Consider the following 11740-nt stretch of genomic DNA (forward strand, 5'->3'; position numbering starts at 1 on the left):
TAATTAGAACTAAATTAGTCTGCACCCACAATATAAAATGTTCATGGTGTAATATCCGTAAATGGTTGATTAGAGGTCCCTACCATGCTTCCACCTGCAAAAGGAAGAACACAACAGAAGTCCTGTTATTTCACTAAAATGTTTGAAGATGAACACCAGAGTAAATGGAAATGCAGCAGAGATGTTGCAGAGCGACAGAGAAAACAGATGGCAGTATTATAAGGAAGAAAGTTAAGCATGCCACATCTGTAGTTCCATCTGTTTCTCTTTCTTTGAAAAGGATTTATTATTTTTAATGATGTGGGGGAGTATGTGAACAGGAGTGCAGGTACCCTCAGAGGTTAGGAGAGGTTATCAGATCCAAACTCGAGTCTTCTTCAGAAGCAGTACACTGAGTCATTTATCTCTGACTGCAATTGTCACTTCGCTTGTGATCAACCACAAGTTAACAAGGACTGCATAAAGAATAAATAAAGGTAAGTACGAGGTTCTAAGTAAGTCTTACTAACATGATACAAACCGGATTACATTTGCTGCTTGAATAAACCTGGATTCCTCGTAGACACTAATTCTATTTTATTTATTTATTTATTTTTTGAGGGCGTGGGCTCGTGAAAGAACAGTCTTTAATAAATCACTATACAAGTAGGTTTGCTGATCCATCAGGGCTGCAGGACAAGGAGTCTTTTTTTTTTTTTTCTGACAACTCCAAGCAGAGCTTGGAGCAAGGTTTATAGGCACAAAAATAACAAACATCTGTACCAAGTTACAGTTACATTTTTCACCAATCAATGATTAGGGGTTTTCTTTGTGTGTTCCATTATTGTCAACCAACAGAATGTTCAAACAATCAGATTCATTTGTCCACAGCTGGGGTTTGTTTTGATGTCTGGTATCCCATGTTGCCACCAAAGGCCACAAGATTCCCAGTGTCGAGGCCACAACCTATGACCATGTTGGTATTAGAGAACTGTGCTGCCAAGGAGGTCATGCCAATTTGAGTGGCCAGTACTGTCACCTGGGGCCAGGGCTGCTTCCAAGGGCCATGTCTGAGTCTTTGGTCCTACTGCAGACAGGGTCTGTGTTGATGTCTGTGGCTCCTCATACTATTAAAAGCCATGCTAATGCCTGGAGTCTGGGCCACCACCTGGGGCCATGTTGGTGTCCAGGAGTCATGCCAATTTGAATTTCCAGCACTGTTATCTGGGGCCTTAGTGCCATCTGGGCCAAGGCTGCTGTTGAGGCCATGTCTGGGCCCATGGTACTGCCGCAGCTAGGGTCTGTGGTAATGTCCATGTCCAGGGTTAGCACAGGTGGTCATAGGAAGAACACATGTGGAAATCTGAGGGCTGCCCTGAGCTAGCCCTGCCCTTCACTCCCCCTGGGAAAACTGGCCTTGTCCCTCCAAGTATAGTACTGCAGGAGAGCTGGCTCCACACCTCAGGAGAGGAAACCAGCCTACACTCAGCAAAGATGGCTCCACCCTTCACCGTGGGTGTAAAACTCACCTGCGTAGCAGCACACTAGAGCTACCAGCTCTGATGGTGAAAGAGCAGCAGAGCTGACCCCACCCCTTTCTTCTGCCATGTGGTGGGATGGGTGAGGGAAAGACACCCTCCCCACTTTGCCCCTTGCTACCTGTAGCCAGTGAGAGAGCTGGCCCTGGGATCACAAGAATGAATGAAATAGCCCTGCCTCTCACCAGGTGCAACATACAGGAGAGCAGGCCCTGCACCCCACCTGGATAGCATACTAGAGATGATAGCCTGTTGTCTGGTGCTTGGGTGAGTCGGCACTGAGGGCATGAGAACAGCAGAGCTAATCCTGCAACAATAGTTCCCCAAAACATAATGCCTGTTTCTAATAACAAAACCTGTTCCTAACAACAACAAGTCAGATGAATCTGATTGATTGGCAATCAACAACATTGATTCTAATTTGAAGAGGTGCAGGATTAACACACAACAGAATGTCTTGGAGAAAGAACCCACATCTTCTTTCCACTCAGTCGCTAGATGAACAGTGGTGCCTTGAAACCCTGTCAGCCTGGGTTTATGCCAAGTTGTCAGGTGGCCATCTTTATCACTTCATTGTTTGCAGTAAGAAGCTATGCTACCGGGAATCCCTGCCCGTTTTTCTTCTGCCATAGGAAACCTCTGATTGATCAATATCATCGGACCACTCATGAACAGTAGAATCAGTGAAGTCCCTATTTTAAACTGAGTGTCTCATTTTGGATCCTGAGAAATAGATACACAGCTCTAGCCTCCACATATTAACACAAAAAAAGAAGTTTGGCACCATCCTTTGAGCTGAAAGACCAACTTATAACTTTGAGAATCAGATAAGTAAACCAAGGAAATTTTCAGTAAACTCTTCCTGCTAATTAATGACCTAAAGAATGAACACTTTCTCTGAGGTGCATGGCTCACTGAAATACACATAAAAAATACCACCCCCTTCTCCCTGGCTTCTCAGTCTTAAGAATGAGTTTCAAAGCTCACGCCAAGAACACTGGCCTTATAAGACCATGTGAAGCTACAGCGTGCTCCTTGAACAAGGACAAATATACCAATGGAGTACATCAGAATGGCTTAACTCCTATGCAGCTCAGAGCCACTGAGAGATAATACCCTGTCCCCTCTTTGAGATAGAGTGCATTGTACATATCAAGGCTTACAAAAATGTGTCTTACTCAAGTAGAACACTGAAAGTATTCAAGTGCCAGTTTTGTCTTGCCTATGCAGGAACAGAAAAGGTTGCACCCCTGTACAATTCATAGAAACTGGGATGGATGGGAGCCACACATCTGCAGGTGGATCTAGCCAAAACATGCAAGTAACCACATAATATAGGTTTATGCTCACCATTGAAGTAACCTCCAAAACACCTGTAACACAGTCAAAGTGATACTTACAACTCATTACAGTTAAAGAAACTACACAGTTCTAAAGCATTTTGCCCAACTGTTATCTAAGCACAACCCAACATGATCTTGCACATCCGTCAGTCTCTGATAGATACAATGCAATGTGTTCACTACAAGGAAGAGGTAAAGAGTCTCTCAGTGGTTATACATAGCATGGGGGTTTAGTCATACTGATAGCTTACTCAACTGGAACCCTAGAAAATAACACTAAGAGAAAGCCTTTTAGCATAAAACTTATCCTATAAAAATTGGTACATGCAATGATCTATCACAAGCTCACAAAAAGCATGAGAAGCAACATAACATGACAATTACAGAGGAATGCAATAATTCTGTAGCAGTGTTTCCTCCATCCCCAAGAAAGGAAATTTATGAATTATTCTAAGAGGAATTCGCAATAGTGATTTTTAGAACACATTATGTGATATCAAAGAATAAAGTTATTTCTTGAAATTATGAAGATAATTTATGATCTGAATGAGAAGTTCAACAAAGAAGCAGAGATAATAAAAAAGAACCATATAGAAACCCTGATGATAAGAAACTTAATAACAGAAATAAAAACACACTTTTGCAGTTGTGTTCAGTCTATAGCCTATATGTCATATATAGCTGAGAATAGCCATGAATATGACACAACACAAAATTGTAAACTTAAAGTTTTGAAACTTTTTTGATTTTTTTCTTAACTCAATTGTGTAATTCTCAAGCATTAACTCTATAAATGGTAATATCATTTGCAATACCAAAATGTTGAAAGGGCTGAAGATACATGTCAGTGGTTAAGAGCACTTGGTGTGCTTACAGTGGATCTGGGTTCAATTCCCAGTACACACAGGATGGCTCACAACCACTTAAAACTACATTTCCTAGGGATCCATTGCCATATTCTGGCCTCCAAGGGTACTGCAAACATATGGTGCTCATGTATATGTACAAACAAAACACATTTATAAGTCAATATTTAAATATTTCCAAAATTGTAAATTTTTCTAAAAATATCAGACACTGGACATGTCTAGTAAAGTTACCATGACAGATTAAATTGAACATCAGAAATAATTTCTAAGCTTATATACAGCTATTTTGAAAAACTGCAGTCATAAAAAATGAAGAAACCCACCAAACAAACAAAATAGCATAAAGGAAATGTTCATATTGTGACTATTCCAAAAGTTTTTTAAAAAAAGGAAATTAACAAAGCACAAACCATCTCAGTTAAATAGTAGCTTTGGCTATCTATGCCAAAAGTTGTAACCCCAACTTTTGACAGGAAGATGGGAGGTTCAACACCATTTGTAACTACATAGCAAGTTAAAGATCAACTCTATGAGACCCTACATTATGAAAGAGGTAGGGAAAAAAGAAAAAATACATTTGATCAATAAAATTCCCTCCAAGGAAAATAGCAATTTCATCATTAAAAGGGCAATCTGAGTTCTAATGACAGCAATTGATGTGCCAAGTCATATAACAGAGAACCCTCATCAGACTCACTGCAAACCTCTCCATATTAACTATGTAGACTAAAAGATGATAGAATGATATATTCAGTATCTGAAAACAAGAAAAAATAAATAAAGGCTTCAAACCAAGACTACTACACCAAGGCTGCTCCAGAAATTAGGGAGAAATAAATTCCCTTTAAAACAAGTATAAACAGGGAAATAAATAACCATCAGACGATCTTAATAAGGTTTTGTGGCAGTCGCCACAATGTTGATGTTGAAGAACCAGATTGCCATCTATGAACTCTTTTTTTAAGGAAGGAGTGATGGTTGCCAAGAAGGATGTCCATATGCCCAAACACCCTGATCCAGCAGACAAGAATGTGCCCAAGCCTTCCTGTAATAAAGACCTTGTAGTCTCTGAAGTCCAAGGCTAATGTGAAGGAGCAATTTGCCTGGAGACATTTTTGTTGGTACCTTACCAGCAATGGCACCCAGCATCTCTGAGATGACCTCTGCCTACCTCTGGAGAGCGTGCCTGCCACCCTACACTGTAGCCATCCTGAAAGTGGTAGGCCTTATCCCAAAGGCCCAGAGGGTGAGTGACCTGCAAGATTCTCAAGAGGGGAGGCAGACAGAGGCAAATACAGAAGGAGTGCTGTGCCCCCTGGTGCTGACAAGAAAGCTGAGGCCTAGGCTGGCTCAGTGACTGAATTCCAGTTTAGAGGTGGCTTTGGCCATGGATTTGGTCAGCCACCTCAGTGAAGTTGGAGATATGCAGTATTGAGTAAACTTTTAAGAAAAAAAAAATCCCAAGGTTTTATATTAGAAAAGAGCCAATGGAGCCAGTAAGATGGTTCAAAGAATAAATGTGCTTGATCCAAAGCCTGACCATCTAAATATGTTTGCAGACACTCTCATGATGAAGAGAGACCTGACTTTCCCTATAGGTTAACCTCTAACTACACTGGAGCTAGGTCACATGTACTCCCACACTGAACACACACAGAAGCAGACACACACAAATTTTAAAAAGGAAAGAGAAGATCACAAGCACTACTTTGCTAAAGTGAAAACCCACTAGAAGAATAGGTACGTGAGAGTGAAACAGAATCAAACATTAATACAAAAAATTCCACCAAATAATGACAACGAATGCAGAAGAAAGAAGCAGATATATAAAACAACTAGAAAAATATCGAAATGTGGGTGGGAGAAATAGCTTGGTACTTGTGAGCATTTGTTGCTCTTGTCGAAGACTTGAGTTCTGCTCCCAGAACTCATATATTGATTCACAACCACACCTAACTGCAGTCAGAGGATCTTATGCCTCCTTCTTAATGCCTCAGGACCAGCTGTGCACTTGGTACACATACACCCATGCCAGTAAAAAAAACTCATATGTATGAAATAAATACCTTTAAAACTTAAAAATACTAACATGAATTTTATTTAAATAGTAATAACAACTTTCAGAAAACAAATGTATAAGATACCAAACATGATTTAAAAATGGATGAATAAATTTAAAAAGACTCAGTGACATGCTGCCCATGAAACAATTCAGTTTCTCGGTAAAGCACATATCATCTAAAAGTAAAGTGACGGGAAAATATATACCATGCAATTGAGAAAAGAATGTAGATCATTGTTTTTTTCCTTCCATTGCAAAAACAGATTTTAAGTTTAAAAAATAGCTGGAGATTGCATTAAAATTACAAAGAGTGAACACTTTTGATTGTATCTGCACCCATGTTGGAGTAACTAATCATCCACGACAAAACAATTACATCTAATAGAAAAATGAAACGCAAATACAATAATATCTGGTTGCTTTAACACCTTAGTCATGTTTATCAATAGACTGACAATACAAGCCAAAACCAATAAATAAATAAATCAACAAATAAAAAAATAAATATAGCAGTGAAACATTGGAGTTAAATTGTACTAGAGAACAAATGTACCTTAGCAGATATTTACAAAAGTATTTCACAGAACATTTGTAGATTACAGCAGGACTTGTGTGAAAAGTGGAGGAAGGGGGAAAGGAAAGCAAATATCACTTAATCAAAAAACATGGAAATTCCTGCCATTTGGGAGAAAATGCCAGATACAACAGGACGAATTCTCTCTCATCTCACATTTATAGAATATCTAAAGATGTTTAATTCAATGAAGCAAACTATAAAATGGTCCTTAACAGGAGAGGCAAGCAACAAATGCTGGTAAAATAATTTTACTTTTTCAGTTAAAAGTAAATTTGAAGAGCTAACGTAAAATATGGTACCTTCAGTTGGAAATTGTATGAAAGTAGATTTTAAATGTTCATATTTTTGTACCGATACAGATTTTGAAAGGGCTCAGAAAATAACAGTGTTTGGAACCTGTGCTGTGTTCCCAAAACCCATGGTGGAAGAAGAGAACCAACTCCTGAAGTGGTCCTTTGACCTCCTCCTGTGTACTGTGGCATGCCTGTGAGCACTCATAGTCACGGATCACACACACATAGTAGTAATAATAATAATAACAATAATAATAATAATAATCATATTTAAACTCAAATGACCATTACGTAAGGTGGAATATGTTAGCTACTTCAATCACGATCATTTTACAATGTATTTATTTATGAAATCATCACAATAAGTACGTTAAATACAAATTCTGTCGATTATATCTTAATAAAGGTGGAAAAGAGAATTAGTAGATAATATCAGAAGTTTATTTGGAATTATGAAATATACCTTTAAAGTAGATAAGAAAAATGTGTTTTCTCCCTTTCTCTGTGTGGTGGTTTGAATGAGAATAGGCTCTGTAGGCTCATATATTTCAATGCTGGCTTCCTAGTTGGAGGAGCTGTTTTGGAAGGATTAGTTTATGTGGGCCTGATGGAGGAGGCACGTTACTGGGATGGGCTTTGGGGCTTCAAAAGCTCTCACTTGCCCAGGCTCTCTCTTCTCCCTGCCTATAAAGAAGAGGGAAGCCGCTTCTCTAACACCAGAGCAGCCTGCCTGCTGCCTGCCATCTTCCCAGCCATGTTAATAATGGACTCATCCCCTGAAACTGTAAGCAAGCCCCCAGTAAAAAGCTTTCTTTTGTAAGTTGACTTAGTCATGGTGTCTCTTTACAGCACTAAATAATTAAGAGACTCCCGCTTTTTTTTCTTTCTTTTGCCCTTCTCGTTCACATCATTCTTTTCTACACTTCCTATTTTATTTTTATAAATGTAATGCACTTTAGTTGGTTTTCTGTTGTCATGATAAACACTAAGGGAGGAATACGTTTGTTTTAGCTTACACTTCCAGGTAACTATCCCTCACTAGGAAGTCAGGACAGGAATTCAAGCAGAAACTAAATCAACAGTCATGTAGAAATACTGCTTCACTGCTTGTTCTCCAGCTTGCTACCAGCTAGATTTTTTCACCTTTTTTTTAATGTTTTTAATTGAAATAGATTTACATCACTTTCCCCCTTCTTCTTCCTCCCTCCAGCCTCTCCTAGCAACACTCCTTGCTCAAACCCCTCTCATGTCTCCCCACTTTTAAGTGGTTAGTCTTTTTTTCTTTATTACTATTGAACAGATATATATGCCAATTATATCTCAATAAAAGTGGAAAACAAAATTAATAGGTAATATCAGAAGTTTATTTGAAATTATAAAATATACTTTTTTAGGTAAAGAAGAAAGCATGTGTTTTCCCTCTTCTTCCATGTGGTTGTTTGAATGGGAATGGCCCCCACAGGCTCATTTATTTGAATGTTTCGTCCCTAGTTGTAAAAAATATTTTAAAATGATTGATTGGGTGCACACACACACACACACACACACACACACACACACAGAGAGAGAGAGAGAGAGAGACAGACAGACAGACAGACAGACAGACAGACAGAAGCAGAGAGAGAGAGAGAGAGAGAGAGAGAGAGAGAGAGAGAGAAAGTTCAAGCTGTTTTTTTACCTGTACCTGTATCAAATGAGTGCAATCTCAAATCTTCATAAAAAGACTGTATTTAACACAGATCACTTTCTTAAGTCTCACTGTTCTACTTAATCTGAAATCTCTCCCTCTTTCATGTTGCTGTAGTCTCAGGATGCTTTATTCATAAAAATGCACCTAATGTGATAATTAAAATAACAATAGTAAGAGGATTTTCTTCATCTTTTGTTGTTGTTAAAGCTGTAGTGGAAAATTTAGGCTGACAATTTGTACTATCAGTAAATTATTTCTACCATTCTGGCTCATCTAGATTCACCCCATTGACCTTAGTAGAGCATCCATGATAGGTGAATTAATAAACATTTGCTTCTGTGGAAAAGAATGATATAGAATTTATCTACCTAAAAACAATTTAGAAAAATAAGAGCTAACATGGCTTGCTTGGCTTTTATTCTCTCCTCCAGCTTTTGTCATGGATACAGTTGCTTAGGAAAGGAATGGGATTTGTCATGGAAGGAAATAATTAGTCTGGTTAACATTTTTTTTTAAATCAGTTGGCTCTGTTTTAGCAAAGCGATGGATTGTTTATAACCATCAAGTACTTCTAAGCTTGTTGGAATTTCACAAAATTAATGAACAACTCATTAGAATTGAATTTTAAGCTGATGAATTGGTTTGTCTTTAAGCTATTAAAATACTAGAACAGATAAATATTTATTGACATTGAAAGACACTTATGATGTACTTTTAAGGAATACATCAAGCTATTCTATTTAAGCTTATGCTTACTTTTGTTCTCTACTAAAATCATATGGAACTGTTTATCTAAATATGAAATGTTAAAATGGTAGTATTCAGTGTAGGAAGCAAGGGATGCCATGAATGAGTGAAGTCCTGAATGAATGTGTATTTCAGGCACAGCCATGTCAGGGACTCCAAGGCTTATGACCCATGGGAAATTTGCAAAATTGTTACCCAAAAGGGGTAGGCTCAAGAGCAATACCAAAGCTATTTTTGGGGGTTCAAGTATAAGTATTTATGAATTACTGATCAGTGTATGCAAAGACTAGCATACACTGATCAGTAGGGAAAAATGAAGAAATGTTAAGAGATAACTATATGGCTGAAGGACCTGATCAGATTACGATTTTCATTTTCAGTTTATGGAATCTAATATGTGATTCTATAGATTCATGGCCATTTCTTCAAAGGAGGGCAGAGTCTATAGAATTGGATCCTCAGGGAGTCCAGACTTTTATTCCTTGACCCACAGAGTACATAGAAATAACCCACACTCTTGAAGAAGAACTAATGCCTTCTCCCCAAGAAACAGTCACAGATGTGTTGGGGTGGGACATGGCTGCAGGCCAGACAGAGCCCCTGGGGATTATGGAGACAAAGAGGTGAAATTCACAGATCAGACATGCCCTGACTTGCCTGATGCCTCAGACAATGATACTGAGGAAAGTGAGGTTTGATGTCAGTCACTCAAGCCACAGTAAAAGTACAAATTGGGTCCTGATCACAGCCAGATGTAAGAAGAAATACCCTCACTCCATTATAACAAATCTTGTTTATTTAGGGTGAGGGGGTTCCATGTACAAGTGTTTATGAATGGCCAATCAGTGTATGCAAAGACTAGCACCTGAAGCTTCTTTTCTTTAATGTTTATAGCCTAGACTGCTTGTCTAAAAAGACCTCCTACTGAAACTAGATAACCTCTCTCCCTGTACTATATCTAATAAATATCTGGGTTGTGATGGTAGGGTTACAGAATCTCATCTGATCTAAGCTTCATTCTATGTGTGTCTATGTGTCTGTCTTTTCTTCATTCCCTCAAAGATCCTAGCCAGGATTTGAGGACCCAAGCTACTTGGGATGGAAGAATGCAGGGGTCAAAAAAATATTTCTCACACTGGTTGTAGCAGTGCTTGCCTTTAATCTCCATTGGGAGTCAGAGGTAAGAAGATCTCTCTGAGTTCAAGGCTAGGGTGGTGTACAGAGTGAGTTCCAGAACAGTCAGAGCTACACAGAGAAACCCTGTCTTAAAAACAAAACAACACAAACAAAGAAAAACTTTTATAATTTCTGAAGATTTGACAGCTCTTAGATGTAGTAGACAAAATTATGTTACAGAGCAACAGGAACCTGAGCCCAACTACTAGTTTGGGTAAAAGAAGGATTTTTAGGCATGACTTTAGAGTTTGAAATAAACAAAGTATGTTATTCTCCAACTGACATATATAGAGAACAGTATTATTTCACTCACTGGGACAGTGGGCACAGTACTGAGGACAACTTTCAGGAATTCTCACAATGTCAATGGCAATTTTTTTCAGCAATCTAAACATACACACACATACACACACTTGTAGGAGACAAGAAAAAACTATTTTATATAGTAGCTACTTCCATATTTCCTTAGAATTCTGGCCAAATACAATGTATTCAAGGTCAAAGTTGTTGAATATAGAGACGAAGTTCTATGAGGAAGTATTAACAAAAAGAAAAATGTAACCTCAATGAAGCTTTGGGAATGTCTTCAGTGGTATTTATGTATTAAGTACTAAAAGGTAGCTGCACAGCAATGTAATATAACTACCTGTATAAGACAAAATATAAGCAGAAAATTGTTGAAATTATTTTTTCTCCTTTATCTAGCACTCCAACTTTTGGATAGACACATCTAATTTCTTATAAAGTTTATCTTTGAGTTGAAAGATAACTAGGGTGAAAATGTCAATATAAAGGAAATAAATATGAATTAAAATGGTTATTCTTAAGTAACTGACAAAGTTGCAACAGCACAGAGAGATTTAACACATCCTTTATTTAGAATTTATGAATCAGTAGACTGGTTGGTCAAATTTGACAAACTCAAAGACACAGTAAAAAACAAGCTTGCCATCACAGAAGTCCAGAAGACTGACCTAGGATCTTTTCTCAGAAATCAGAGGGAAAGTTTAATAAAATGCAGATGATAGATCAAAATGTAAGAAAATCAAAGGACAGCTCCAGAAAAAATTATGTATAACAAGGACTATATAGAGAAACAGCAAAGTAATCCAAAATAAAACAAAAAAAAACTTCACAAGCATGAGAAAATGGAGTATCAAATGGAAGAGAATTTCTAAGAACAAGAAAAAATAATAGCTAAGGTTTTGAGCTCTTAATTAAGATAACAAAACTTTTATGATGATTTGTTATAGCAGTAATCAAATACAAAAATAGAAGATTCTAAATAGGATTTCAATTGCTTGGGAAATGGCACCAACACCTATCAACTTGGACTTCCTGGAATTTCAAACAAAACAAAAACAACAACAAAAAATCCTTCTTCACAGCAAAACAAAAAATCAAATGAAAAGACAGCCTACAAAATAGGGGAAAATCCTTCTGACCTGTCTGTCTGACAGATGATT

The 11740-nt window shown here is 37.8% G+C and overlaps 1 pseudogene; it reads left to right on the top strand.

Moving 5' to 3' along the window:
• Window positions 1-4645: 4645 nt before the first annotated feature.
• Window positions 4646-5142, top strand: LOC114704128 (annotated as a pseudogene).
• The last annotated feature ends 6598 nt before the right edge of the window (window positions 5143-11740 follow it).

This window comes from Peromyscus leucopus, chromosome X (assembly GCF_004664715.2).
Source record: "Peromyscus leucopus breed LL Stock chromosome X, UCI_PerLeu_2.1, whole genome shotgun sequence".
Classification (NCBI taxonomy): Eukaryota; Metazoa; Chordata; class Mammalia; order Rodentia; family Cricetidae; genus Peromyscus; species Peromyscus leucopus.